This window comes from Ovis aries, chromosome 10 (assembly GCF_016772045.2).
Source record: "Ovis aries strain OAR_USU_Benz2616 breed Rambouillet chromosome 10, ARS-UI_Ramb_v3.0, whole genome shotgun sequence".
Classification (NCBI taxonomy): Eukaryota; Metazoa; Chordata; class Mammalia; order Artiodactyla; family Bovidae; genus Ovis; species Ovis aries.
The window spans coordinates 27,730,028-27,756,482 of record NC_056063.1 but is presented as its reverse complement, the minus strand read 5'-3'; the positions used below and the strand labels follow the sequence as shown (position 1 = coordinate 27,756,482).

The following is a 26,455-nucleotide window of genomic DNA, read 5'->3' as shown; positions in this document are numbered from 1 at the left end:
AGATTCAAGTGACATTGTGTAAGTACCAGTTGAAACATACTGACATGAATGAGCTGGGTATCAATACATTTGCCCAGTTAGGGTAATGGGACAAGAGGCGTGACACCTGTTACACCAAAACAGGACTTCATTTTGAATATAAAAATAAGAATGTCCTCTTTCACAAAGTGTTTGAGTTACTTTAGGGTATGGAGAAGAGGAAAAAGAAAAGATCAAGAAGGAAATGAAGTAGAAAAGGAGAAATCATAGGAACTAAGAGAAGAGAACCTGTATTTGCTGAGCACTATATGTTAGTACTTGGCACAAAATCCTCACTCTGTGCTGAAATTTAAATCCTGTTAATCTCAGAGAGCTTAAATACACTTGTCCAAGGTCCCTCAGCCAATACATGGCAGAACAAAAACTATACTACTACTCCTTCAAATGTGGGTTCACTCACAGCTCTGTGCTGCCACCCTCTTGGACCCGAGAGTTAAGAATTGCTCTATGCCAATTTATCTGCTAACTTTGACCCTGCTCTTCACATAGAGTGATATATAACTTATCATTCAAAACAGGACAGGTTTGAGAGTAAAGGAGGGAACGATTGATAATTTCTCCAGGACAAGAGCCCAAATGTGAACTGTCTTGGATAAAACTTGACATTTGGCCACAACCACTCTGAAGAGTTGTCTACCCTCTGAGCTTCCTTAGCGTTTAAAGACTCATGCTATTATACAATTCATACTATTTGCTCTCTGAATGGCTCTTGGGAAGATCATTAGAGATTCCTCCTTCCTGTCCTGCCATCCCTAAATCACGAGATATTTTTAGTCCTCATTTCATTTGACCTCTCATTACATTTTATTCTCATGGTGATTTCCTCTCTAATACTTTTTATCCTCTTGGCTCATGGGATACAGTACCCTACTAGTCATTCTCCTGCAGCTCTAGCTCCTCTGACATGTTATTTGTACCCCACTTTTAAATACTGGCGTTCCCTAAGGCTTGGTCAGAGACCCTATTTTTTAAGATCTAATTTCTTTTTATGTGCTCTTTTTACCCTGATAGCTTCATATAACCTCTTTAATTACCACCAGGTTTATATTCCCAGTCCATATTTTTCTTCTGAGCTTCAGGCCAATGGTTTACTCAACAGTGATACTTGGATATTTAATAGGTACTTCAGCCTCAATAAGCGCAAGCCTCATTTCTATCTTCCACTCCCAGAAACTCAGTTTTTCTTTAATGATCACTAGTTCAGTGAATGACACTGCCATCTATCCAAAAGTGTAAGTTGGAAACATCCTTCTCTTCTTCACCTGCTCTATGCAGGCAGTTGACCATCAGTGTTGAGTGTGCCTTCTAAATGTTCACCTCTCCTCATCTCTTCTTTCACCATCCTAGTCCAAACCAACATTGGCTTTGTCCCCATTTATTATAATGGCTTCTAGACACTCCACATCCATGCTTGCTTCTAATTGTCACTCTCCAGCATCTGAAACTCTCTTGCTTTAACTCAACCTTCTTCCCCCATCGACTAAAAAATAAAGTCACAACCTGAAAGTAGAGTTATTTTATTTGGTGGGAATAAATAAAATTTATTTATTTTAATAATAAAATGTTATTATTTGTATAGGGAGACAGCATCTCAGTAGCTCTGAGAACACTGCTCCAAGGAGGCAGGAGGGGAGTCAGGCTGTATACGAGCTTGCAACAAAGGGAGCAGGCGGTCTGAACATCAAAGATCAGGTATCAGGTTTAAAAATTCAGCATTCTCTGTATTGGAACAAGCAAGCCTCTGAGCTCACTGAATTCATTTCCTTTCATAGGCACCTCCGCTATCTGGGGCCGATCCTGTTTCTTTGTTGTCCTACAGATGGCTGCTTCTTGCACTCCCCTAGCTCCTCAGCAGTCACCATAGGTAGTGGCAGCATCTGCTGGGTCACAGTTTTGGGAGCCCTCATTCACATTTGGAGGCCAGAATTCACAGAGGGCTGTGACATTTCTTATTTATATCATATATCTTGATATGGCAAATCTTGATAATTTATATCATATATCTTATATCATATCTTGATATGGCAGGAGATACTTTGATTTCACACCCCTCTCCCTTCCACCCTACTAATCTATTGGATCCTCAAACATTCCATGATCCTTCTTGCTTTATAAGCTGAGAATGGTCTCTTTCTCCACCCTAGATACCTTATTTCCCAGGTCTCAGATTAGAAGTCTTCCTCAGAGGAGCTTTTCAGAGATCCTGGACTAGGGTATACTACCCTGTCAGACATTTTTGTGGCTCCCTGTAATCTTTTGAGGCATTTACTAAAATGCCTCAAAGACTGTCCCAATCATGCCTCATAGCACAACATAATTTATTAGATATTAGGGTTATTCCAATGGTCTTGGGCAGGTTCCACAACATCACTTAAGAGCTGTTATTAACATCCAATGGCCGGGGTGGACCAGAGGCTCATAATCTTGCAATTCCATGGGTTCACTCTGAATTTCATGTATGAGACAGTGATTTGTAGTGAGGCAGTTTGGTGATCTGACATGGAACAAGAGCCAAATAAAAATGTTGTGAGAGGCCCTCTAAGTAATCATGAGCCCCTTCTTTGGTCGGATAAAAAAAGAGGCAGACAGACCCAGAGTGCTGGTCAGACAATGAAGAAACCAGAAAAGACACAGGTAAAGTCAGGAGAACTGTGAAATGGCCATGCCTTATGCAAGAATGGATGATGACATGTGTGAAGAGGTCACAGAGCTGGCTGGTGATCCTGAATCTTCTCTATATACACAGTTGCAGGATTCTGCACCATCCATGATGATAATGATGCTGTTAAATATAAAAGGTGACAATGTGCTAATAAAAGATGTAACCTTGAATCTAACTTCTTTAATTAGCACAGTTTGTGGAAATTTGTCTTAATACTACATAGTTACTCTTCATATAGTTATTGCCATTTAAATTAAGTATTAGTTTTAGCAGGATAATTTATCTAATCACTTGCATTTAATGTTCTTGATACTGCTAAGTACTTTAAAAACTCATTTGTGTGCAATTAAAATGCACTTTTATATTTCTAAATTGTATGTTCTATTAAAAAGCACTTTAATCTAAATGTAGCAATAGGCCATAAAAATTCTATTTGCATGTCAGGTTTACATCTATCAAAAATTTCTATGATATATAAATTGAGCTTTGCATTTGTGTCCGTGTTCGTTTCCTCAGAGTTTATTCTTCTTGGATATCCAGCAATGTGAGAGTTTCTGTCTAAACTACACTGATATCCTCTCTGAAAGAGGCTTTTCGTTTTGGAGCTGAAGTGAGATGGAGGGGAACAGAGGTTTCAAAGTGAAAGATGCACTTCTCGGCAGATTTGAGGAAAGTGTTGAGAAAGCATGGTGAAAGGTGAAGGAAGGAGGAGGTGATTGCAGATGACCATGGGAGATCAAGTGTGGAGATTATTCCCTGACTTGTCTTTACATGGAACCCAGTGTAAAGGTAAAGGGGTAAAGGTGGACGGGCTGCAGTCCATGGGGTCGCTAAGAGTCGGATGCGACTGAGCAACTTCACTTTCCCTTTTCCTTTCATGCATTGGAGAAGGAAATGGCAACCCACTCCAGTGTTCTTGCCTGGAGAATCCCAGGGACGGGGGAGCCTGGTGGGCTGCGTCTATGGGGTCGCACAGAGTCGGACACGACTGAAGCGACTTAGCAGCAGTAGCAGCAGCAGAGAACAGTTAGTGGGTTTATCAGATTCAAACCCAGCTGGACAGCTAACCCGATAACTAAGGCAAAGAGATTCTGAAGAAAACTACAATTCATTTTATAGCTATTGAACTGGAAATAAATGTAGGGCTCATTTTGTTTGGCCTCTCTTAGATTACATATTTTAAAACTACAGCCAAGATGTATGGCATTATCTGGGATCTTGATAAAAGCAGAGAAAGATGTTTTTCTGGAGACACTCAAAGATGACTAAACACTAAGTTAAAAGAATGGATATTATTTAAATAAACAAAGAGAAAATTGAGAGATGATCTCATCACGATTAAAATAGTGATCTCAATACGTAAGTCAATAACTAATGATACATGTAACATGTAACTATTTTATTGAACAAGCTTGATTTAAGGGGATATAGGCCAATCTTATTCCCTATCGCTATTCTCTTTTAATCTTTCTGTATTGAGTAGTTCTTTACCTACCCCTTGATGAAATTTTAGGAAATTGACATACTTCCGGTCCAGGCCAGTCCAGTATAATAATCATAAAATTGTAAACTCTCTTCCAGTGTAAAATATTGCTCCCTTTCCAGTTGTCCTAGGCCACTTCTTCCCTCTCTTCTTTTTGCACCTCTCCAGAGTTAGCAGAGCTAGAGACTAGGGCAGCTGAGGCATAGAATGGTCTAGCTTGGCTGACATCGTGGTCATCTGGTTTGAATGCTTTCTGAATATGGCAGATTCTAAATTCTGATTCTTTCTTTCTGATCTGCTTGTTGGGTTCTCTGGAGAGACCTTCTCCCCCCCATGACCAGTGTCCTCCCTCCTATAGTCACATCAAGCTTGTGTGCTCAAAACTTTCTCTTTCCTTGTTCATTTTTCTTGCTAAGGACTGTGCTTCCTGTGGCCTCCTTCATATTCTCCATCCAGTGGAGCACTGTACCAGGGGCAGAGAAAGGATGGAAAGGATGTTCTTTGCTAGAAATTTGACTGCAATTTCTGGGGAAGAAAAGAGTTAGAATTTCATGGAAAGGTCAATGAATTGTGGAAGTCTTCCCTGAAAAGCAATTTATCTGAGAAATGACCACTTGACTAAACTGTTCTTCACACTGTGCTACCCAATCTGAGACCCTTAAACCAAGCCCTGGTGGCATTGTGGGCAAAAAATGACCATTTCATCGGAAAACTATGGGATGTGGCCTTTCTGGAAGTATCATACCTGACTCATGTGTCCTATGAGCCTCTGTCATGTATGTGGGGAAACACAGCCATCCTTATTTTCTATGAAGATCTGGTTCCCTCTGTTGGGGACCAGACTCCATACTGCCTGAGGAGCAGGCTAGACAGTTTTTACTTGCTCAGACACCAGTGAGTATTTGGTGATAAGCCAGTTTGACTGAAATGAGACAACCTTGTCAAAGCTTTCTTAGTTTCTGCTTTTGGGATAATTGATAACCTTGGATTGCCCCCCACCTCCTGCCACTCCAGGTAAGATACCTAGAAAGGCAGACATATATTATGAAGGGACTTAAGAGTTGCCAGGAAGCTAAAACTTAGTTCTTTAAACACAACATATAAGCACTTCAAAAGAAAATACATGAGGATTATCTTGTTGCTAATCTGTTAACAACGTTAAATAATACTTTCTAAAATCCCATGAAAGGCATGGGAACTGGACAATTCTCTTGACAGTTTGCACCTGGAAGGAAGGCTGCTTTCACAGCTACAACAAAGATGTGTGTACCTAGACTGTCTGTAGCTTCCAAAATGTAACACTCCTGAAATTTAAGTACAAAGACAGTAATGGAAAATATTGAGAAAAGGGAGGGTATTAACTGAAAGTGTTAAGGAGAAAGAAGCCCAATGAATACAGCTTGCAAATAAAAGTCAGAAATGGGAGTGAAAAGAACATTATCACATTTTGATTCATCTTCCACTGTATCTTTCAGTGATTATAATTTGGCCACCCATGTCGTGAAGTCTCCACAAGGAGCCTTTATAGAAAATGAAGATGGAAACAATGAAGTAATCCTGCCTTCTTGCCTTTATAATTTAAGGTTGTTTCCCCAAATTCTGTCATTGAGTGTTATGCCCACCAAAATTTCCTATGACTCAAACTATGGGATTATTACGCTTCCTCTGGGAAGCACTTTATAAAATAATAGCATTTATTATTAGGAACGCTTTTTTGAAAATCAGCCAAATTTTTTCACTTTCCAAGTGAATCCAAGATTTTGGCTATAATTTCCCTGACCACCCCCAAACAAGTGCTTCCTTTCAATCCATGTGTATAATACTTTAAGTTTCATTTAGTACTTGAAACAGTGTAAGTTCCAAAGAAATACTGGTGGAATGAATATTTCTAGATGAATAGATGGATGAATAGATGAATTATTTTTTACTCCATGTCTTGAATCTCAGTCTGCTTTCTAAAGGTCTTTGATGGGGATAAATTTTAGGGGGTGAGGAAGTGAAGAAAGGCATCTTCATGCCCACTGCCTTCAGGATGGATCCCACTATCCATCAGATTTGGGACAGTGATACTGCATTGGTTTGCGCAGGCTGTCATAACAACATATCACAAACTGAGTGGTTTAAAAAGTAAAAACCTGTTCTCTCTCCATTCTGGGAGGCTAAAATCCCAAGATCAAGGAGCTTACAGGGTCCTACCTTCTGAGGGCTGTGAGAATCTGTTCCAGGCCTGTTACTTAAGGAGAAGGAGGTTTGTTGACAATCTTTTGGCATTCTTTGGGCTATAGATGTGTTGCTCCAATCTCTGCCTTAATATTCACATGGCATTCTCCTTCTGTGCATATCTGTGTTCAGATTTTCCCTTTATAAGGATATAAGTCATATTGGATTAAGGGCCTACTCTATTTCAGTAGAATCTCATTGTAGTTTAAACTAATTATCTGCAACCCTATTCCAAACAATATCACATTCTGTGGTTCTGTGGATTAGACATTCAGCATATTGATTTGGGGGTGGGACACAATTTAATCATAACAGATAGAAACCATTCTTGATACCTCCTTCTCCCCTACTATCCCATGTCCGGGCACCAAAACAATTTATTTTATCTCCTAGTTATTTTAGTATTAACCTACTTTCCTCATTTCCCTAGTCCACGTTACCATAGTATCTTGATTACTCCAGTATCCCCCGACTTCATCACTCTGCTTTCAGTTTTGCCATGCTCTATACAAAGTGATAATTTTAAAAGGCATATTTGATCATGCCACTCATCTTTGAAATCTCCCTGTGGGTTTGCGTTGGCTTTACAAGCAAGTTCCCACCATCTTCACCAACCTGCTTTCTTGCCCTGCACTGTTCACTTTTTGTTTCCAGTCATACTGGATCTTCTATGAATTTCTCCAATATAGTAAACTCCAACCTGCCTCAGGCCCCTTGTTACATGCTGCTCCCCTGCCTGGAATACTCATTTTATCTCTCTCTTTTGGGTAACTTCTTCATATTCATCCAGTGTCAGCTTATATGTCCCTTCTGTATAGAAGCCTTTCTTATGCCCCACAAAAGATTGAGTTGCAGTGTTTGCTTTTATGGCACACTGAAGTCACCTTTTTAGTACTTGCCAAAACATAATCAATCACTTTCCTAGTAAATACTTGTTTAATTAATCTCTCTGCTGTAGACTGAATGTTTGTGTCTCCCCACCCCAAAATTTATGTGTTGAAACATAACCCCTACTGTGATAGTATTTGGAGATGGGGACTTTGGGAACTGATTAGGTCATGAGGGTGGAATCCTCATGAATGGGATTAGTGGCCTCATAAAACAGACTTCAGAAAATTTAAAAATAGATAAAGAAAAACAAATAAAAAGCAAAAAGAGACCCCGGAGGGTTCCTTTGCCTCGTGTGAGAACACAGTGAGATGGCCATCTGAGAACAAAGAATTAAGCTCTCACCAGACACCAAATCTGCCGGGGCTTTATCTTGGACCTCCCAGCCTCCAGAACTATGAGAAGTAAATTTCTATTGTTTATAAGCCACTCAGTCTATGATAGTTGGTTATATGAAGACAAAGACACTCTCCTATTAGACTTTAAACTCTTCTTCCCACATAAAAAGGGTACAGAATGAAGTGTGTGTGTGTGTTCATTGCTCAGTCATGTCTGACTCTTTGTGACCACATGGATGGTAGCCTGCCAGGCTTCTCCGTCCATGGGATTTTCCAGGCAAGAATACTGGAGTGCATTGCCATTTCCTTCTCTGCAGAATGACATGTGGCCCTTCAGAAAAGATGGGGTCTCTGGACAAGTCACTGATTCTTGCTGATACAGCTTCCTCATCTTTATCTGCCTCAAAGGATTAGTATGGGGTCGGTTAGTGGAAAAGAAGTGAGCTATGGTTAATGAGCTGCTTAGAGAGAGGCAGAGGAAGTGGGGTGAAATCCTGAAGCACCTCCAGGAGGACTGAGGCAGGAAGTGGGTGGAGATCAGCACAGCTGTGTAGAACAGGCAATTCCCCTAGGGTAGGGGAAATGCTACAACTTCCAGCTGGGAGGATCCACAACAAAGCAGATTATTTCCAGACTTTGCTATTTATAAACTAAAACAACCAATCAAACAATGGGGGCATTCTTGTAAAACTTCAGTTTTCTTTAAAGAAGAAATAAGTACTTTTTGTGTTCTAAAAACCTTTGTTACTTTGAAAAGGATGACTGAAACAGAGATCTCTCCAATGGCCAGTGTGTGCATAGCCACTGCCTCTGCTGACAAGATTGTTGGATAGAAAACCCTTACTTAAAAAAAAAAAAAAAAAAAAGGAAATTCAACCTTTGTACTTTTCACTGATTCACAAAATGGTACATTCAGAACTGTTGTCTCCTTCCCAAGAGGGTATCCCAGGAGTCAGCAGCTGTGTAAACACACACAGTTCAGTTAAGCAATATTGGGGATTGATGATATGAGCTACATGTGCATTTTTAATCTTGTTTAAAAAACCAAACAAAACAAACAAAAAAACCCCACCATAAGCACAAGTATAAAGTATTGTGATGAGCCACACACCTGCAGGGAACATGGTGACCCAGCATGACAGAAATGAGGTACTCTTGCGCAATGGCGGGTTGGTGGCCTCCAGGGAGGAGAGCTTTTCAAAGATGTGGCTGGAAGAGAGTCTGTTGTTATCATTTCACATAAAGGATACTGGTAGCTGGCCATTAAAAAAGGAAAATTACCGTTCCATTGTTCCTGTATGTAGGCACAAACCATTTGTTACAAATTTAGCCAGCCTCACTGCCAGCCTGCTCTGCAGAGCCAAGTCAGAATGAGCTTCAGCAGTCCAAGGCATCCATTTGAATAAACTCGCTCCTGTGTCTGATTGCCTCAAACTTGCTCACCACACGTTTCATACAATCTCCACCCTCTTTAAAGCAGCTTCTCCTTAAATGCCATTTCTTCGTTTTTTTGGATGCTTGGTGCTTTTTAGTTGCCTTCTCTTGACTTAAGTTTCTTGAGGGCAGGGGATACTTCATATCTACCTTTATATCTAAACCCATAGCACATCCTTGTTACAAACAGATGCTCATTTTGAGAAACAGTTTCTCACTAAATGTTCCCATTTAACAAGAGCACGTGTGATATAAGAGTGCTCTTCTCTGAGTTCTTGATGTCAAATTACCAAAGACTATGAGTGAGTAAATTTGCTCAGTTGTGTCCGACTCTTTGCGACTCCATGGACTGTAGCCTATCAGGCTCCTCTGTCCATGAAATTTTCCAGACAAGAGTACTGGAGTGGGTTGCCATTTCCTTCTTCAGGGGATCTTCCTAACCCAGGGATTGAATCCAGGTCTCCCGCATTGCTGGCAGACGCTTTACTGTCTGAGCCACCAGGGAAGCCCACCAGGGAAGCTACTATACAAAATGATAATAGCAGCTTTGGCAGTATGGTACGGAATCACCTGTCCACAAAGCACTTTTAAAATTAGCATGTTCTTAAACTAGGAGTTCTAAAATTTATCTTAAGGGATAGGATAAATCACAAATTTGTTCTAAGACTTAGCTACAAATAAATTCAATGCAGCATTGCTTATCTTATTTGAAAATGGAAACTAAACAGAATATCAAACATTTAGAGATTTGTAAGCTAAAATTATGTGTGTGTGCTAAGTCATTTCAGTTGTGTCAGACTCTTTGCGACCTGTGGACCAGGCCTGCCAGGCTGCTCTGTTCATGAGACTCCCCAGGCAAGAGTGCTGGAGTGGGTTGCCAGGTTGTAAACATTTTAGATGAGACCAAACACGTTTGAAATCTTTGCAAATCGCTTTTTTAAAATGACCCCCTACCCCCGCAACCCCGCCATGGGTTCATTGTAGAATGCTCAATGTTACCTAGTTGAGAATGAACATTTTTTATTTTTTGTCAAACCATTTAATCATATTGTTCTCTGCCTGTCTATAAGCAGCCTGCCATTTTAGGCTTTCTGCCCATACCTTTATTATAAGCAGCAATGCTTAGTACATCACTGCTTTGTTGTCTTCCCAATGTCCTAAATAGTTTTCAAGTAATAAATTAGATTCTCAAGCAAGTACAGTATTTTATAGCATACTCCTACCTAGTTTAAGAAGTCATTAGCTCAAGCAGGCGAAAGGATGCTGTTCTTTGTCTGAGACCCTGGAATCCAGTCTTGAATTTCCCGGGGCCAGGCTGTGTGTTCCTATCCAAGGATTGATGCTTTTCTGAGGCTCCTTTTCCTTATCTATAAAACCAGGAAGTTGTCACAAGATGATCTCTTACGGCTCCTTTCAGCTTTAAAAGCCTTTGCAGTGAAATTATATGGAAACTGTCATGTGGAATAATTCATCATCATTTTTCAAAGATTTGGGGTATAGATCATGGCATCGAGTGACAGCAGTCTCCAGGAGGAAAAGTCACTCAGTGTAAAGTTCACTTGTCCATTCTACCTCCCAGAGGCCAAGAGACAGAACTCATGTAGCTTTCTTCAGTTTCCTTAGCAGAACATGTGGATAAATGCATAAACTCATAAAATAAAATGCAAGGGATTTGAAATGAGCACTTTCCACAAATCACGATTTATCAAACCACCCAAATGGAATGGTAGTTTTTTCTCCCAACACTCCCCCGCTGCCCCCGCCGCCCTCCACCTTCTTCCTTTCAGCAAGTTGTAAATTCAAGACCACTCACAGTGCCTATATTTGGCCTGGGAGTTTCTCCTCCAATAACTCAACCCCTGTGATGTCTCCTAGGTGCAGCTTTTGCAGAAATTGCTTAATAAATCAGTGGTTGACATACATTTTTATTCCCCCTGGGTTGTGCACTAAGCATTTTCTACAACCTTTGGGTTTATTTCGCTTGAAGACGTTGATCTTAGAGAAGGGATTACTTTCAATTCAGTCTTCAGTTGCTCAGTCATGTCTGACGCTTGGCCACCCCATGGACTGCAGCACGCCAAGCTTCCCTGTTTGTCATCAACTCCTGAGGTCAAGGATAGAACTGAAAGTTCTTACCCTCTAATCACACAGTTAGCTTCACTGGCAACCAGCCTGTCCTTAGCTGCTTTCCAAAGTCACCTCATTAGCATAACAAAAGACACTTTAATTTCTCTCTTCAAGGGAAACTTCAAGGGTTTTAGGAACTCTGTGCCAGGACAGGAACAAAACTCAAATATACATTTCTTATTATAAATCACAATATCACAATAACCAATACCTATTGAGTACGTCCATCGTTCAAGGCACCAGGATATTAGCTGGTAGCACCATCTTTTGAGGTACTGCTGCTAATAATACTATTCTAATTTTAGAGGTAAAGAAACTGAAACATACTTATTTTGGGTAGCTTACTCAAGAGTGTCCCTCTGGTAAATGACAAGACCTGAATTTGAAGTCAGATAGTCTGAGTCCATAGTCCATTCTCTTAGTCACTCCCATACCCTCTGCAAACCACTGTGGGTGTTCCGGGGAGTGTGCAACGCAGTGACTTGTGTCTAGATATTTAAAACTTGAACCTGAACTCTGACAGTGTCATAGTAGAGGTGAAACGGAAGGGGAGATGAAGAAATGATAGTTATGGGATGACTAATGATTGTAATATTATGGAAAACTGGTTTTTTCTTAGTCTCTATATAAACTCTTGGATATTAACTGAATTTGTATTTCTTAGTATTTATGTGTGGACACAATAAGTATTATTACTGTGCCAGTTAAAAATAGATAGTCTAGTCTCTGAAGAAACTTTGAAAGAGTGTTCTTCAGAGCTACATGAGCTTATTAACAATAAGTCATCTTGCTCCATTGTTAATTGTATTTTCCCTAAGTTTTTCCATGAATAAAATGACTGCATCTCCATTTTGACTTGTAATTAAAAATTCTGAAAGAGCTCTAAACTCCTCTTGACTATACCAAATCTGGCCTAGTAAAAGCCATCTTCAATGACTTATGTGAATACTTGTCAGAATTAATTGGATTGTTACTGAAAGTTCATGAAATGCCATTCATTGCCTTTTAAAATATTCATAATTTCAAGTTTACATCTTGATGACTCTTGTTTCCTCCTTCAAGTTATGTTTTTCCAGAGTTAACTCTTTCTTCTCTGAACTCCTATGCCTCTTCCAGGAAGTGCTTCTGCCATTCATCATATCTTGTATTACGTGTTCTCTGGTGTGACACTGAGAGGCATTATGTCTTCCTATTTAGTTTGTCATCATCTTGAGTGTCAGGAAGTAAAAATGTCTTCTATTTCTTAGCTCTTTCTAATATGGTCGCTAGCTTTGGCCATGCGGAAGTGTGAATGAATAAGTGCCATGAACCTGACGTGTCAGTGCTGGTCAGTGATCTGTTGGGACTCTTAGGCTATAATTCAGCTTGGTGGTTAGGCCCCTGGGCTGGAAATCAAGAGACTCAGATTCTATTTCCTATTCTCTATGACTTTCGATGGCTCATTTAAGCTTTCATTCCCTCCCCACCACCAATAACTTGCGGGAAGAATTTCTGTCTAGACCAGTGGTTCTCAGCCTTGACTGCACCTTGAAACCACACGGTCGTGGACTTCTACCTCCAGAGATTCTGATTTTAGGGGTCTTGGCATTGGGGTTCTGGACAGCTCCCCAGGTGATTCTGTTGAGAAGCTGGGGTGCAGAACTTTAGAGAACTTCAGAAATGTTAATGCCTGCTGGTACACTAGTGGAATGCTCTCGTCATCCCACATATGCTTTCTTCCAGGTTCTGCTGATTTGCCTGTTATACCTCTCTGAGTACATTCATCTCCTCCTCTGCATTTCATATGGTATTGTCCAGCAATTTTTTAAACTTCCTTTTCTTCTTCTCAGATGCTTCTCTTGTCACAAATGCGGCTTTCCTAAAGCAAATATGAGTATCCCTTTCATGCTAAAACTCTTCACTGTAAAGTTGAGTACTTGCTCCTTAGAATGTTATACAAGCCCTACATAATATACACCTGGCTGCCTCTCTAACCACACGCACGAACACATCCCCCCTTATACACTGTCTCCATCTGTGATGTCCCATGTCTCTGTTCTTGTGTACCTACTGTTCCAGCTATAGAGGGAGATACCCTCCTCCTCTTTCCCCACCATTCACTCGTTAATCACCTACTACTCTAAGACTTCTGGACTTCTATCAGCAGACGTGACCCTCCCTCTTCTGTTACATATGTATTTTATGCATACATCTTTACTCTTCTCATACTGTAATTATTTAAATACACGTCTAAAGTTTGAGGATAGAAAGTGTCTAATTTATCATGTTTTCTTAGTGCAAAGCATGGAAACTTTTACAGAGTGGGAACTCAACAAAGTTACTTGAATTAAGTTAATTTATATTAATAAAGAGTTTGGAATTTCTTAAAAACAAGTACAAATATACTTGGCTTTAAAAAAAAAAGAGAGAGAATCTACTCAACAGGAAGACTTCTCAGATCAAAATTTCATAATTTATGTACATCTGATACATGCACTATAAGGAATTTTTAAAGTTAATTGAATTCCTATGTTTGCTTTTGTAGAAACCCAAGTTTTTAATTGAACAGATATTCATTGAGTTCATTCTATGTGCTATGACACTTGCTGCCCTCAGGGAACTCAATGAGACCCACACACAGTCCAAAAGTTGTAGAATGATGCAATGCTATGACAGAGGTAGGCACAGACTTACCTCTGGGGTCAGCCAACCTTGTCTCTGGGACATTCTCAGTATAATGGCTGAACATTTACCCCTTTTTCCTTCTCATTCAAGAAAGCATAATCAAATGCAGATCATATAAAAAGATAGTATTATAGGGACGATCTTGCATACACTCAAGACTTTGACTTTTGATACACTAAAAAACAAGAAGGTTTTTTTCTAGGTGAATAATTCACAAACCTTGACACTTTAGCTAATATAGTAACACATTCCTTGTGACATATCCTATTAACAGAACTAAACTTGCAACATACAAATTTATCATGCTACCTATTTTGGGTGGGGGGAGAAGGGGAACCATTTCCTTAATGTATTTTTAATAATTTAGTCTTGCAAAAATTTAGATTTAAGTATATAATCTTTTAGGAAAATATCCATGCATATTGTAACCAAGGTCATTTAGTGCTGGCAAGAACTCAGATTTAACTGGTATCACCAATGTAAGATGAGTGGATAGTCATTTTACTTCTTTGATGCCAATTCTATCTCCTCCCTTCAGTTCTTTTAGTCAATCTGACTTTCTGAGAAAGAAATCTCTCTACCATTAAATATATAAAACCCCTAATTTCAGACTAATTTCCTTTATCAACTTTGAACCTTGAAACATTTTGTTTTATTTCCCCAAAACAACGTTAGTGATTGATGGGCCAAGATATGGTGATAATGTAACTAAAATAAATGAAAATAGCTACGTTACTCAGAACATGGAAGACTGGAATAAGCTGAGGTCCAGGTTCAATCCCTGGGTCTGAAAAATCCCCTGGAGAAGGAAATGGCAATCCTCTCCAGTATTCTTGCCTGGAGAATTCCACGAACAGGAGAACCTGGCAGGCTCAGTCCCTGGGTTGCAAAGTTGGACATGACTGAGCAATTATCACTTTCACTTTCAAGGTCATTACACAGAGATGATTTCACTTAATCTTAAGGTACATCTGGTGTGTCCTCTTGATTCTACCTGATCCCATTACGAGGATTTCATTAGGCTGAAGGCAGTAACTCTACTTCATATTCTATAACCCTCTATAACCCTAAAATCTACACTGCGCTACACCACTAATTCTTTCTGCAACATCAATTGCTAAAAAGATCTCATATATATATATATATATATACATATATATATATATAAGAACATATATACACACACATACATGTATATATGTATATACACACATATATATGCATATATTTCCCATGTCTCTCTTGACCCACCTATAAAAACAGATTAAATTATTTCTTTTGACCAAAACATTCTGAATGTAGCACCTTAGACTGCTCGACCATCTTGTCGGCACCAAAATCATTCTGAAAATAAAACGTTAGTTTGCATTTATGAGGTAAAAACCCAGTTTTCTTTTTTTGCAGTAACAAATGTTTTAATGACATGTTCTTTATGGCAATAGAATATAATCTTGAGATGAAGGACCATTTCTTTTATTTCTCAACCCTGTGTCTTATTCAACATACTTGGTGACTTTTTGGCAACATAGATAAGCACAGCAAAGGTCTACTGTTACTGTTGTGAATCTAAAGGATTAGACTATGATTGGAATTCTGTAGGATATAATCTTAAAACAGATATTTTGTTGACTTGAGGTTTATTTTTTGAGGTTCTCCATTACATTTATGTTTTCTTTTGTGCATCATTTTTCTCTTTCTCATTCTGTCAATGCATTGAGCCCTGACTTGCACGTATGTTTGGGGCCTACCTGAAAGCAATGTTTTACATGAACCGTCTAGGTATCAGACCTATAAAGCAGCATTTAATTACCATTTAGGGGGAAAATGGGTATGTCAACTTATTTCATACCACAAATATAAAACTGAATTTTAATACTTTAAACCCAACTCAAAATTTACTTTTAAATGAGAAGTGACATTAAACCAGGTCCTAGGAGAGAAAGAAGAGTGAGCTATTACTTTCCCATTTTTGACCAAGTGAATTTTGGCCTTTTTATGGCACTGAGTCTCAATTTTTCTCCCTGAAGACCATGGTCTCCTTGTTACAGTCATTTGTAACTAGCATGTAGGACAGACAGTGGATAAGTCCAAAAGTCTCTTACCACAGGCCACGTGCATTTCTGTTCCGTGCATATTTAGCTCTGGGGATCACTCATTGCTGGCAATGAGTAAGCCCCCCACCCCTTCCTCACTTACTTAGCTCTTGCATTGTGCTGGGTCTGTGCTAGGTGTGTGCATGTGATATTAAGCAAAAGCAGACAGGGCTCCTACTCTCAGGAAGCTTACAGTCATGTGGGAAAAAGAGACATTAATCAAGCAATCAGACAAATAAGTAATATATTGTGACAAGTCCTAAGAAAGTGAGTACTTGGTTCAATGATAACATTGCTATAAAATCTGACTTCACTTAGGAGTCAGTTGAGGCTTCTTAAAGAAGCGAGCATGGTGTCAGGCTCTGGGTCCCTAACCAAAAGGTTAAACAGAAACAGAAATCCAGGCAATTGAGACCAGAACTCTTTTTTTATCTCCACTCAGAAATTTTACTTTTATTATCAGGGTAAATGAAACAAAAGATTCTGAAGGGTCATTACTAAACTGAAAACTTGCCACAATGTTTAGAGCCTGAGCAATTCTTCACCCAAATGTGCTTGCCTACAAAAAGGAACAAAACTACAAAAATATAACAGATGACATTCAAGCTTATGACACAGAGGTCACCCTTAGTTATCGCATTTTTGTGTTTGCTCTTTAGATAAGGTCCAACCTGCCCAGTTTGTTTTCAGGCAATTTCTGTTCTAGCCCACGAATTCATGAACGCCACAGGGGGCAGTGGGCTCTGCAGCACCCCAGTGCACTCTTGCTCAGCTGAAATAAGTTTTTAGTTCACTGGCTCCAGTCACACATGACCTGCTGCTTAATTGCCATGGCTCTTCAGTAGCCTTTTACATCACCTCCTTCCCCAAAGTGATCTTTCAGTACTGTGGCATTGTGAAGTGATGCCATAGCCAATTCTGTGTGTTGCTGTTTTGTTAATTTTTCATTATCATTCAAGTTAGCTTTGCTTAAGGAAACACTGTGCCTGTGGTTGAGTTCACAAAAACAGGACAGAAGCAAATGGATTGTTAGAACCCGAGTACACGGAAGGCTAATGTTGCCAATGCGTTTTCCTTTCTTTTGTACCCAGCTCTCTGGTGCCCGAGGCAGGTGGCAGAGGCCAGAGATGCTTGAAAAGATTGAGCAGAGCTCATTGCATCAACAGGCCAGAAATAATAAAAGGCATAAGACCAGGACTTCTAAAAGAGGGAACGTTGCAGGTTTGGATGCGCCACTAGATGGCAGTGTTACTGAAGTTCCCTCTGAAGAGGCCATGCTTGGTATTATCATTGCTGTTTTCTTGAAAAGTCGGAGTAATAAATAATAGCTAGTCTTTATCAAGGTCTGATGTACCAAGTAATGCAGTAAATGTTATGTTCACATGAACATGATAGGAAAAATGATGATCCTCTTTTTACAAATAAGAGAGTAGAGTTTTAAAATAGTTAAATAAGAGCAGTAGGAAACAGGAACTTAAGTATTTTTTGAGATTATATATAGTTTAGCTCCCAATTGCCTTATGCTGTAGGTGTTCATGAAGCTTTCAGCTTGATGATGAAGAAATCGAGGAGAAAAGGTGCTCTCAGGTTGCAACAGTTCTGGGTAGGATAGGGCTTCCCTGGTTGTGCAGAGGTTAAAGCGTCTGCCTGCAATATGAGAGAACTGGATTCGATCCCTGGGTCGGGAAGATCCCCTGGAGAAGGAAATGGCAACTGACTCCAGTATTCTTGCCTGGAGAATCCCATGGACCGGGGAGCTTGGTGGGCTACAGTCCACGGGTCGCAAAGAGTCAGACATGACTGAGTCACTTCACTTCACTTCACTTCACTTCACTTCACTTTAGCTCCCAATTGCCTTATCCTGTAGGTGTTCGTGAAGCTTTCAGCTTGAAGATGAAGAAATCAAGGAGAAAAGGTGCTAGCTAGGTTTCTTGCTCAAGGTCACACAGCTGGAAAATGAGGAACCAGGATCTGAACCAGGTTAGTCTAACTCCAGAACTTACACTCTTAAACACTCCCTCCTCCCTTTTGCCTGCAAAAGAAAAAGGTTAAATTTACACAGTATTCTTTCTGCCCTGCCTGGGCATTAGATACTCTTAGAGTATCAATAACTTGTGAATCTCAATTTATTTTTGTGATGGTACTGGGGAACATCATCAAAAGAAGAATGCTCTTATCCTAAAAATTAACTCACAACATTTCTTGAGGATTTAAGTCAATTTCCCCAGAATTGAAAATAAAACCCTTCATACTTTAATAGAATGGCTTAAAAAAACTCATCTCTTCCATGAAAGAAGAAAGTACTCATCTCTCTTTCATTTCAAACTTGAAATTGGTAAGAAGCCGATGCCCTCCGTTCTTGTGCAAGTTTGTAAGCCCGAATCAAATTTCCCAGAACTGGACAATGAAGAACTACTGCTGCCATCCTGATGAAACCTTAAAGACTTCTGATCCTCTTTAACAACATACTGTTAGCCAGTATTTAAAATTATTCATCATAACTGAATAATTATAAAGCCACACAGCCCATGCATTTTGGAGTTTTGTTTTTGTTTTTGCGTCTCTCAGTGGAAGGTAGTTAGCTGCCATTTTGTTCAGTGTGATGAACACTTACAGGGCAATGCATTTATGGTAAGACAAGTTGTTTTTAGAATACATTATAAAAATATAATTTAATGTTTAAGATCTTGGAGAAAGGATTGAAAGGGGATGGTAAGGCAATAAAGGAAATTTACCCACTTTGACCCAGTAGGTGTCAATTTTAATAGAAACACTTATGCTTATATTCCAAATTTTACTTTTTCTCAGATATTTCTTATTTAAGAAACTTTTTTATTAAGTTCTTTTTTTTTTCTGGAGGATTGATTCTTTGTATTACCTGCCTGCAGTCACCACTCTGTTCCAGATAACTATTAAAAGAAGCAAAGAAACTAAATCCAAGAAACCGCTTCAAAATTTAGCCTCTACCAGTACATAATCCAAGATATCTAGAGCCTTCCAGATTATATAATAAATTAGTTCGCACCAACTGCCAGATAAGAACGATGACCAAAATTCTAGTCAGCTAGATGACAAAGGGGAGGAATGACTCAAAACTTCTCACCACTTCTTTAAAATATCACTCCCTAACTGAGCCTTCTCCCAGTCTTTGAACCAAAGGATCGTTTAGTCATGATTCGAAGTCATTAGAATTTGTTACTTCTTGGATGCCTTTTGTGTGACACTTACTGTGTGGATCACAATAAACTGTGGAAAATTCTGAAAGAAATGGGAATACCAGACCACCTGACCTGCCTCTTGAGAAACCTGTAAACAGATCAGGAAGCAACAGTTAGAACTGAACACGGAACAACAGACTGGTTCCAAATAGGAAAAGGCGTACATCAAGGCTGTATACTGTCACCCTGCTTATTTAACTTCTATGCAGAGTGCATCAGGAGAAACGCTGGGCTGGAGGAAGCACAAGCTGGAATCAAGATTGCCAGGAGAAATATCAATAACCTCAGATATGCAGATGACACCACCCTTATGGCAGAAAATGAAGAAGAACTAAAGGGCCTCTTGATGAAGGTGAAAGAGGAGAGTGAAAAAGTTGGCTTAAAGCTCAACACATTCAGAAAATTAAGATCATTGCATCCGATCCCATCACTTCATGGGAAATAGATGGGGAAACAGTAGAAACAGTGTCAGACTTTATTTTTTTGGGCTCCAAAATCACTGCAGATGGTGATTGCAGCCATGAAATTAAAAGACTCCTTGGAAGGAAAGTTATGACCAATCTAGATAGTATATTCAAAAGCAGAGACATTACTTTGCTGACTAAGGTCCGTCTAGTCAAGGCTATAGTTTTTCCTGTGGTCATGTATGGATGTGAGAGTTGGACTATAAAGAGAGCTGAGTGCTGAAGAATTGATGCCTTTGAACTGTGGTGTTGGAGAAGACTCTGGAGAGTCCCTTGGACTGCAAGGAGATCCAACAAGTCCATCCTAAAGGAAATCAGTCCTGAATATTCATTGGAAGGACTGATGCTGAAGCTGAAACTCCAATACTTTGGCCACCTGATGCAAAGAGCTGACTCATTTGAAAAGACCCTGATGCTGGGAAAGATTGAGGGCAGGAGGAGAAGGGGATAACAGAGGATGAGATGGTTGGATGGCATCACTGACTCAATGAACGTGGGTTTGGGTGGACTCCGGGAGTTGGTGATGGACAGGGAGGCCTGGCGTGCTGCAGTTCATGGGGTTGCAAAGAGTTGGGCAAGACTGAGTGACTGAACTGAAACTGAAACTGTCTCACTAAAGCAATTCTCTAAATCTAGTTAATTTTGATCCAGCATAAAATTAAAGTTAGAAGAGATGTTTCATTTAAAAGAGTTATTTCTGAGCAACTACGATGATGGAGGTGAGGTATTAGAAATTCTGAGATTAAGGAGAACGTTTTCCTTACACTAATAATAGTTTCTTGGAGAATCACTGGTTGCCTCTGAAAACCTATTAGAAATAGCAGAGGAGTTGATAACTCTGGGAAGCCTGGTGTGCTGCATTCCATGGGGTCGCAAAGAGTCAGACTTGAGGGACTGGACTGAACTGATAACTTTACTTACGATTTTCTCTGCTACTAGGCTAGGCTCTGCAGTTCTTTCTTTTTGGCATAGGTGGATTTTTTTGGAAAACTTTAATTATTTCACTTAATCAATAAGATGGTCAAATCAAAGCAGGGAGCTCCAGTCAAGGGCAGGAAAATACTTTTCTAAAGTATACATGATATGTGGGTAATTTTGAATTCAGTGGTAGTCAGAGTGTAGTTTCCTCCTCAGTTACTTTGGACATTAAGGCTCTGAGTCATTCTAATATGTACGAATGCGCTCAGACGTTCGATCACATCTGACTCTTTGCAACCGCATAGACCATAGCCTGCCAGGCTCCTCTGCCCATGGAATTTTCCAGGCAAGAATACTGGAGTGGGTTACCATTTCCTGCTCCAGTGGATCTTCCTAACCCTGGAATCGAATCTGTCTCCTGCATTGGCAGGCAGATTCTTTATCACTGCGCCACCTAGGAAGACTTACTTCTAATATGGATAACCATAAGAAATATATAAGAAAAAGTGACCCTATATATGTGATCCCTGTAAGCCAAACTACTGGTAGAATAGTTTTGTGTGCAACAAACAACAGATATTTGTGGCACGCAATAATTTTTCTTCCTGCCGAGGAACAGTTCACACGGTACATACGAGTATATGAATATTAGGTGTTGCCTGGTGGGCTACAGTCCATGGGGTCACAAAGAGTCGGATACGACTTTGCCTGTGTGTACTGAACTGTAACTTCCTCCAATTTTAAAGGAAAACTGGAGAAGGAAATGGCAACCCACTCCAGTGTTCTTGCCTGGAGAATCCCAGGGATGGGGGAGCCTGGTGGGCTGCCGTCTATGGGGTTGCACAGAGTCGGACACAACTGAAGTGACTTAGTAGTAGTAGTTAGTAGTAGTAATTTTATGGACCATAACACTTAAGGAAAAAAGAATGATTTGGGCGGGTGCGGTCATCTTCAGAAGACCATGACAAATAAATCTTGGAGAAAGCCAGAATACTTTTTTTTCTTAAGTATCTCATTTATTGAATTTAGTTACTAGTTCTCTTCAAGAATGTTTGACAGGTGAGTCTGTGGCTACATTTTACCTGGGCTCCTTCACCAACTAGCTCTGGCCTAACCAGCTGCTCTTTTATCTGCTCTTCCTTCCTATTGTCTCTTCCAACTAACTCCTTCAAATGCTATGTGTCTCCTTCTCCAAATACATGCTTCCTAAGTGCAGGTCCTACCTGTTTAGATCCCTGCAGTAAACCATGGAAATGCCTCATGCTCAAGGCTAGCCCCCAGCTTTCTTTGCACTTACCGCCTCTTAAAACTTCACCCAATCTGTTAAGTGTAAGTGTCCATTTGCATGTTTAAAAGAGCTTAGTGAGTCATCTTGTCTTGGCAAAGTATACTTTGAATTTTTAAAAAGTAGTTTTATGAAATTATTTTTAATCGTGAAAAAATTTCAATAATATAGATGACCATAACACAGAGAAGTACAAATTGACAAGTAATACTTTTAAATCAAAGTTAACAATTTTAGTTTGTAGCCTTTCTGGTGATCACGTCTGTAATATCAAGTATATGCAAACACCTTGAAATCTTGTTTAAAAAATTCTCAGCAGCATCTCTTGTCTCACTGATGTGAAAGAAGAAGAATTAGTTTTACTACCCCATCTCTTCTGCTTGCCCAGGTTTTGATGGTTACCAAGAGTTTTGATTCTTCTAGAGGTTTCCTTTTAAGTAATTCAGATAAGCATCTCTTCCTTGACTGGATGACTTTATTCTCGGATTGAAGGTGAGGATGTTTTTGATCCTTGTACTCCTTTCTACTTTCTCACTATTTCTCTCCCACTCCAGTTTCTTCAAGCTATATTGTTATTTTCTTTGTTAAGACAGGCCAGATTTTGATGGCTAGTCACTCAGGTTTGCTACCTTTTTTCTCTTGCTCTAGATTTTAGGAGGTTTCTGAAAGGATGTTCCTCAGAGCTTCTACTGAAATTTTCATTTTGGAAATCATAATTTTTAGTTATCAAGAAATATCTTTTTCTATGATTGCTTCTTTTTCATGGCAGCCTATGGCTTGTTTTATGGTTTCAATATCTTCTCATATTTCTCTGAGGATATGAAAAAGAAATTTTGAAACTCTCTTCTATCCCTGAATTACAAGTTTTCTCTGAAGTTAGTTGTTCTACTTATTTCTCTTTGTGTTTTTCATTTGTGTAAATTTATTCTCTCAAATATCTACTGATTATTTTTTTGCCTGAGCTTATTTGTGAATCCTAAGTAACTTCTTTGAGGTCTTTTTGTCTGTGTTTTTGTCCTTCAAGACACAGGTCCCTTTTTCAAACATTGTTTGTCTCTGCTGTCATGTTGTGCTTGTCCAAGTATCCATTGATCTGACATGGACTTGTTTGTATATTCTAGAAGCAATACTAGTATCCACACTGGTACTATGGGTAAAGGTTCTAGGGAGGTCTGTTTGGGCTCCAATATGAAAGAACTTCCTCACTTGCCCACAACAGACTGAGAAAAGTGTGTTTACAGAACTTTGCTTACATAGTTTTACATAAAACTAAATTCATTTGATTTATAACTTAGTCCTTTATTCTGAGATCATGTCCTTTGTTTTTCTTGGTATTAGAATCTCCTTCCTTTTATGAATTACAGTGTTGGTGAAAACAGTCATCTTTTAAATGTCCTTTCTTGCCAAAATAAAGACTGGAAACACATTATTTGAAGCTTTATAGGCTTAGACATCCATGTAATGCGGAACTCCAGTTTTCCTAACTTCTAAATTATGTTCCAACTGTCAAATTATGTCAGATTTTCTAGTTGTTTATCTAGTCAAAGGATAAGAAGGAAAAGTTCATTTGAATTAAATCAGAGGATTATTTGCATATGTAGATTTTTACTGTCTGTATTATTTTGGATATTTTATCTTTTGTAAGAGGATGCTGAGGGAATGAACTGATGTGATAGAACAAATTAGGAGACCTAGAATCAAAATCCCAGCTGTGCAGCCAACTAGAGGTATTTGCTTATTCTGGTTCTTTAAACATTAGGTAATGAGCAAGTAGTAAGACTCATTTTGGTAATAAAATGCAGTTTAAAAATACATATAAAAATGCAAAAATATGTATAACTGAGTCACTTTGCTGTACACCCGAAACTGACACAACATTGTAAATCAACTATACTTCAATTTAAAAAAACAGGAAAAAATGTTAAAAAAATGCGTATAGATAGAATGTATGTATATGTACGTGCATATGTTTGATTATATGTGTGTCTATGGGTGTACATGTATACACACTTATGTATACACATGTATACTTGTATGAATATACACACATGTATATTGAACTTTGTGAGAAATTTATCAGTTTTACTAATAACAGAATAATTTTCAATCATTGTTTATAACTGAAAAGTTTATGGAAGATTTAAAAATCCAGGTGTGAGTTTCTGTGGGGGAAGCCCCCAAATTTGGAAATTTAATGAATATACAAGAATACTGCCAATATTTGAAAAGTGAAAAGAAGTTGAACTATATGGGATGACTGGAAATTTTTTATGAACACCAATTTGCTGATGGGCTAATAAGCATTTGCTTTGCTGATCTTGTAGTTAGCTACCTAATTCCTCAATCTGGGCATGCAAATGCAGTCGTTTGTGTATAAGTGTATGCAGGTGCAAATCTGCATTAGTAGTGTTAGGATCTCACTTAAAACTTGGTCATGAGCTTTCATTTCTCTATACTTGAAAAGTCAAGATCCCAGTTTTCAAAAATAGTTCCTGAAACAAAAAGTGAAATCTGTATGGGCAAGATCAGGTTTTTAATGCAATTGCCCTCCCTAGATATCTATATTCAAATCTTTTAAAGCTATTGTCTTGCAACAAAATTTCTAACTAATTGATAATAGTTTTAAAAAATGATGTGCTACATTTTATTGCCAACATGAATTCTTAAGAAAAGGGGGTCTTAGAGACCCCAAATCAAAGACATAAGAATATGATTAAATGCAATGAGGAAACCAATTTGATAATGCAATTATACACAATTCAGTTCAGTTCAGTCACTCAGTCGTGTCTGACTCTTTGTAACTCCATGAACTGCAGCACGCCAGGCCTCGCTGTCCATCACCAACTCCCGGAGTTTACCCAAACTCATGTCCATTGAGTTGGTGATGCCATCCAACCATCTCATCCTCTGTGTCCCCTTCTCCTCCTGCCCTCAGTCTTCCCAGCATCAGGGTCTTTTCAAATGAGTCAGCTCTTCGCATCAGGTGGCCAAAGTATTGGACAATTACATGCATATAATTGGAGAAGGAAATGGCACCCCACTCCAGTACTCTTGCCTGGCAAATCCCATGGACAGAGGAGCGTGGTAGGCTACCGTCCATGGGGTCGCAAAGAGTCGGAGATGATTGAGCAACTTCATCTCATTTCACTTCAGATGCATATAATTATACACAAATTAGATTTCTTATATTTTTGCTGTTATTGTAGTATGCCTGTATTGTTAAGCCATATTATTTACAAGTCACTCAGTAGTCACTGTTTGGAAAGACTTTGAGGGGAAAGTAAAACGTATGCTTTAAGATTCAGCAATAATAATAATATCTAACTGTTGTGTGGGACTTTGAAACCTAAAGAACATTTTCCCACATATATTACCTTGCTTGATCCTGCAATATTCCCATAGGCTAACCTTTATTTTAGAATGAAGAAAACTGAAGCTAACAAAATAAACTTAATGCCATGATTTCACAAGTATTAATTCACATAGCAAGATTTTAAACCTAGAATACTGTTCTAAATTCTGGGATATTCCTAACATCATACTCAATAGTGAAATGCTGAAAACATTTCCTCTAAGACCAGGAATAAGACAAGGATGCCCACTCTCACCACTTTTATTTAACATAATACTGGGAGTTCTAGCCATAGCAGTCAGACAAGAAAAATAAATAAAAAGAATTCAGATTGGAACAGAACAAGTAAAACTGCACTGTTTGCAGAGGACAGCATATATATAGAAAATTCTTAAGACACAATAAAAAATAAAAAAAAATAAATGAATCAATAAAGTGGTAGGATACAATATTAATACACAGAAACCTGTTATATTTCTATACACTAACAAACAATTATCAGAAAAAATTAAGAAAACAATTCCATTTGTGATTGCACATGAAATAGAAACAGACTCATAGGTACAGAGCAAGCTGTTGATTGCCAGAGGAGAATGGGATAGGGGAGTGAATGAAAGAAGACAGTAAGATTAAGGTTGAGTACAAATCCTAGTCAGATGATAAATAGGCCATGGGGATGCATAGGGAATGTGTCAATAATATTTTAATAACTTTATCTAATGACAGATTGGTACTACATTTATTTTGTAATGTATAAAGCATCTAATCCCTCTGCTGTTAACCTATTAATACAGTAAATCAATTATGCTTCAATAAGAAAGAAAGAAAGAAATAAGCTAATTGACTCTGGGCTCCTTCAGTAACATCACATTGTTTTAATTCTGTTGTTTGTTCTTGGTTTTGTCTGTTAATTTCTGCAACCCACTCCCTCCCTTAACGTTACAGAATTCTTAATCTCAAAGAGCATAATTTGCTTTTCAGCACTTTGCATGGTACTTAGCACAGTTTTGTACATAAAATTAGATACCTTAAAAATACCTGTTTACTGTTTATTACTGAGGAGGTAGAGAGCTGGTAGCTAAGCAATGAAGTTCATTTTGTGAATTAGTCTTAGCAAAGCCGGTGTTGGAGCACGGCTTTCACCAGCGGCCTCAGGCTCTCAGTCTCTGCATGTGAGGACAGTGTGAAAACCATGTCCCAGGATGTGGTGAGGCAGAGCTGGTGGGGATGGCACAAGCTATGCATTTTGGAATTGCAGAATGTACTCAAG

At 38.9% G+C, this 26,455-nt stretch overlaps 1 protein-coding gene across 1 annotated transcript in view; it reads right to left on the bottom strand.

Annotated features, from left to right (window-relative positions):
- The window catches only part of STARD13 (StAR related lipid transfer domain containing 13), a 573,794-nt gene extending 563,315 nt beyond the window's left edge, over positions 1 to 10,479 (bottom strand). Inside the window, exon 1 of the mRNA XM_060394451.1 lies at positions 10,288 to 10,479. The gene's annotated coding sequence lies outside the window, so the exon portion shown is untranslated. The remainder of the gene's footprint in view (positions 1 to 10,287) is intronic.
- Between the last annotated feature and the right edge of the window lie 15,976 nt (positions 10,480 to 26,455).